At 48.9% G+C, this 4651-nt stretch overlaps 1 protein-coding gene across 2 annotated transcripts in view; it reads left to right on the top strand.

Annotated features, from left to right (window-relative positions):
• The first annotated feature begins 277 nt into the window (after positions 1 to 277).
• The window catches only part of LOC102262635 (tripartite motif-containing protein 5), a 15153-nt gene continuing 10779 nt past the window's right edge, over positions 278 to 4651 (top strand). For both annotated transcript variants that reach the window (XM_014533937.1, XM_014533938.1), the window contains exon 1: positions 278 to 379. The gene's annotated coding sequence lies outside the window, so the exon portion shown is untranslated. The remainder of the gene's footprint in view (positions 380 to 4651) is intronic.

Below are 4651 nucleotides of genomic sequence, written 5' to 3'. Positions count from 1 at the left end.
TTATCAGGAGGCATGTGGGAGGGATGGGATCTTAGGGGCTCTGCCAGGGATAAGAACTGAGTGTATCATTAGATTTTACATTCTTCTTATTTGAATACTCTTGATAGAATAATCTGAAAACGGATGAAAACATAACATACTGAAGCATTGACTTCCCTAAGTGTCCTATGTGGTGACCTCCCATTGTTATTATTATTAAGTTTCTCTTCTGCTTCCATTGTTTCTTTCCCACTTCTATGAACTTAACTTTCATTTCTCACTCCACTCCTGTGGGGGAACTCCTCTGTGGAGAGCTGGTCGCTGGCTTGGTGAGTGAATACTGACCAGACTTACAGCAGATCTCCTCCATTGAATTGACACTCCTCTATATTTCCTGAAAGTAAGTGGGGCAATTTCTGGGGACAAAGGACAGGAGGTTTTGGGGGAGCAGACTGACTGTGTTTGGTGTCTTAAATTGTGATTCTGAAGCTGCTCTGCTTGTGGGTGTCTCTGCTGAGGTGTCAGAAAAGAGGAACACTGAGTCCGGGGGAAGAGTGATCTTTAAAGAAGGGAGGTTTAAATAGCTGTCTTATTTATTTCTTGGAGGGACCATTATTTCTCCAGGCTGAGTTACCTCAGCTTCTCCCTATTCTGTAGTCTTGACTTTCTACCTTTCCAAGGTGAGCCAGAATACTCCTTACCCCAGACAGAAAAATCCCTCCCTCCTGTTCTCCAGGAAGCCTGTGAGATGAGCCCTGTTCTCCCTCTTCATAAAGCCCAAGCTCCTGGTGAGGCCAGTAGGAGTGAGAGCCCTTATCAGGAGGGATGTGGGAGGGGCTGGCTCTTAGGGGCTCTGCAGGGACCAGACCCTCTTGAAGCTGGTCCTCTTACTCTTTTGTTAAATTAGCATTATTTATTTATTATTTTTACAAACCTTTATACTTAAATGTACAATAAGCTCACAGACAACACTTCTTCATTCCAGTTGTAGGTAGCAAGAGATGTTATCACAAGGAATCCAGATGTTAAAACAGGAATAGAATTTAGGATCACCATTGCCCCAGGCACAAGGAGCAGCTCATTTCTGGCAGATTTCTTCATTTCACATGTGTGCGGGGAAGGGTGGGGGCTTTCCCCTTGGCCTTTGCTCTCTGCTCCTCTCTTGCTATTGAAATGCCTTATCTTCCTCATCCATCTCCTTGGCTTGCTTCTTGGGCTGCTTCAGGGGCTTTTTCTTGCCACCTTTGATACAGGAAATGACAACTGCTGCCCCTTCCCTGAATGCTGATCCTTTACTCTTGTCTTGGTAACTTCTGGGAAGCTTTCACAACCTTCCTGATAAATGACCAGCCTTTGGCCAGCCTGATGAGAGAGGCTGGATGACCAGATTGCTGCCCATCTCTGTAGTCCCCGTAAGGTTCGTGACGCAGGAAAACAAAGAGAGTCGAGTCAATCAGAAATGAGGAAAAGAGAAGGTTTAATCTGCATTCCCAGGTGAGACCCACGAGCCCCAAAGGCAGGGCCAGTGAATTCGTGCCAACAGGGAGGGAGGCACTTTCTTTTATACAGCTGTTTAGTGAGGGGCGGGGGGCATGAGCTGAGGAAGTTCCCGCCACCTGTGTTGTCACAGATTCCAGGAAGGAACCAGTATCTGTGTCGCCATCTGTCTGGCATGTTGACCTGTTAGGAAATCAGGGAGGGTCCATTATCTCCATCACCACCTGCCTTGTGGTGGCATGCATCCGCTCCTGGGCTTCCCTTTGACCTAACAGTCCCCATGTGGACACTTGCCTCTTAGAGGTCCAAGAAGAGGGAATTTATTCTCTCCTGAGGGCCATGGCTCAGTTACCTCAGTGCACCCTATGACTCTCTGGTGTCCTCTGTTGCTTTAGAACCAGTTCTGAATCATCTTACACATTCCCTTCTTCTGTTATTATAATGACTCTTTACTCACTTTTCCCTTTGCATGCAGCTAGGAAAAGGAGTTAGTAATTTTTCAAAAGAAAGTCCACCTTTATTTCACCTTTGAGCAATTTGTACCTTGATCTCTGTGTTACTTAGATTTTGATGTGTACTTTCTTTTCCTCCCTCATCTCAGAGATGATATATCTGTTTTTTATACTGGAGACAAGATCCATGTCTGGTGTATACTAACTGAATGCTCAGGGGCTATTCCAGGTCCCGCAAAACAGAAGAATGTAAATTTTTTATTAAGATTGCAATAACAAATGAATTCACCTGTGATATAAAATGCTTAATTTCTATAGAATGCACCCAAATGACTTCTTTGAAACAAATTGACCCGGCAGCTGGTGTCTCCATAAATTGCGAAAGTCCTATAAGGGGTTTAGCCAACATCCTTGAAACCTCTCCTGGTCAATAACCATCATTAAAAAGGTGAACCTATTCTCGGCATCCTTATACTTGGGAATCTCAGAAAATTGCAACTCTTCCTATTCCTCTATATTCAGATTTCTGTCTTCTACCCCACCTCCTTCCATCAAGGTTTTAATCTGCACCACATTAATGAACTCCCCCAAGAGTTCTAGCTCTCAGGGGTGGTGGCCCTGCAGGGGGAATGAGGCATGGGCCCTCTCCTGTCAGCTCTGGCAGCCCAGCAGCAGCAGGGGGATGCAGCATGTACACTCAGGAGCACTGACAGGTTAGAGGGAAATGGAGCCCTGTAATTCTTGGATCTCTAAGGAGGTGTTAATTTAGCCTCTGCCTAAGGCTACCCAGCAGGAGCTATGGAGAGATCTGCAGATTCCTCTTCTTTGTTTGGGGTTTGGAGGTGCTCAGATGAGGCCCATCTGTGAAGCAATGCAAGCTGCTGTGGGGCCTTGGGCTTTCTCTTGGAAGTTCTGGGTCTGTCTGGCCCAGCTGCAATTTGTTAGGTAATTTTCAGATTGGAAAGGGCGAGGCCTTTCATATGCAAAAGCCTCTGCTCACAGCTTGGATGGGGCAGGGTCAAAGGGAATCAACAGGGCGGAGCAAACAGTTATGGCTGATTCTCAGTCCTATCCTAAGAGGCCCCGAGTCTCAGTGTCCCAGTAATCGCTGTAAGCTCCTCTGAGAGAAAGCCGCCCTGGAGCTCGGCCCAATGCCAGACAGTCCAGTTTCTCCCCCTATGAGTCTGGGTCCCCAGAGACTCGCCTGGAACTGGAGTTCAGAGCAGTGGGGAGCTTGAGACTCCCTCCCTATTGAAAACGACAACCGTGACCTCAGTTGCCAGCCCATTCCGCGTGCGCCGTGTCCTCAGCTGCCAGCCCTTTTCACGTGCGCCTCCGTACCTCTGCACTTTACTTCCGCACCTCCTCTGAGTCTTAGTGTGCTTTTCTCTTTCCTTCTAGTTGTAGAATTTCCACTCAGCCAGCCTTCCTGTGGTTCTGGATGATGTCTGTTTTGTCTTTTAGTTGTATTTTTGAAGTGGTTGTGCGAGGCAGCAATTTCCAGTATTTACCTATGCTGCCATCTTAGTTTCCTCCCAAACCTTTATTCTTAAATATACAATATGGTCACATGAAACACTTCTTTATTCTAGCTGCAGGTGGCAACAGATGTTATCATAAGGAATCCATATGCTAAAACAGTAACGGACAGCCCAGGTGAGTTTGAATTGGCCCCGGTGAGGTTGAGATGGCACTGGTGAGGTCAGGACAGCCCCAGTGAGGTCGAGACAATCCCGGTGAGGCTGAAACGGCCCTGGTGAGGCTGAAAGGGCACCGGTGAGGTTGAAACAGCCCATGTGAGGTTGAGATGGCCCATGTGAGGCTGAGACAGCCCTGGTGAGGCTGGGACAGCCCTGGTGAGGCTGAGACGGCCCCCTTGAGGTTGAGACGGCCCCAGTGAGATTGAATCGTCCCCAGTGAGGTTGAGATGGCACTGGTGAGGTAGAGACAGCCCCAGTGAGGTCAAGACAGCCCTGGTGAAGTCAAAACGACCCCAGTGAGGTTGAATCGGCCCCAGTGAGGCTGAAACACCTGCGGTGAGGCTGAGACAGCCCTGGTGAGGTTGAGACGGTCCCGGTGGGGTTGAGACGGCCCTGGTGGGGTTGCAACGGCCCTGGTAGTGTTGCAACGGCCTCGGTGAGGTTGAAACACCCCCTGTGAGGTTGAGACCACCCCGGTGAGGCTGAGACGGCCCTGGTGAGGCTGGGATGGCCCAGGTGAGGTTGAGACAGCCCTGGTGAGGTTGAGACAGCCCCGGTGAGGTTGAATCGGCCCCGGTGAGGTTGAGACGGCACCGGTGAGGTTGAATCAGCCCCAGTGAGGTTGAGACGGCCCCTGTGAGGTTGAGGCAGCCCCTGTGAGGCTGAAACGGCCCCCGTGAGGCTGGGACAGACCCTGTGAGTCTGAGATGGGCCTTGTGAGACTGAGACGGCCCCTGGGAAGCTGAGAAAAATACCACATGAACTCACTCATTTATGGATAATAAGAAACATTATAGACTGATGAACAAAAATGGATACAGAGGCAGAGCAACATTGAGAAGAATGTCAAACTACAGTGGGAACCCTGGGGAGGGTTGGGGGGATTAGGAGATCAACCGAAGGAATTACATGCGTGCATATGAGATTAACTAATGGACACAAGACACTGTGGGGTGGGGGAAGCCAGGGGAATGTCAAGGGGGAGAAAAAAGGAGACATGTGTAATACTCTTTGTAATACTTT

The sequence above is a fragment of the Myotis brandtii genome, unplaced genomic scaffold (genome assembly GCF_000412655.1).
Source record: "Myotis brandtii unplaced genomic scaffold, ASM41265v1 scaffold12322, whole genome shotgun sequence".
NCBI lineage: Eukaryota > Metazoa > Chordata > Mammalia > Chiroptera > Vespertilionidae > Myotis > Myotis brandtii.
Note: the sequence above shows the minus strand (reverse complement) of the source record. Positions and strands in the feature narration are given on the sequence as shown.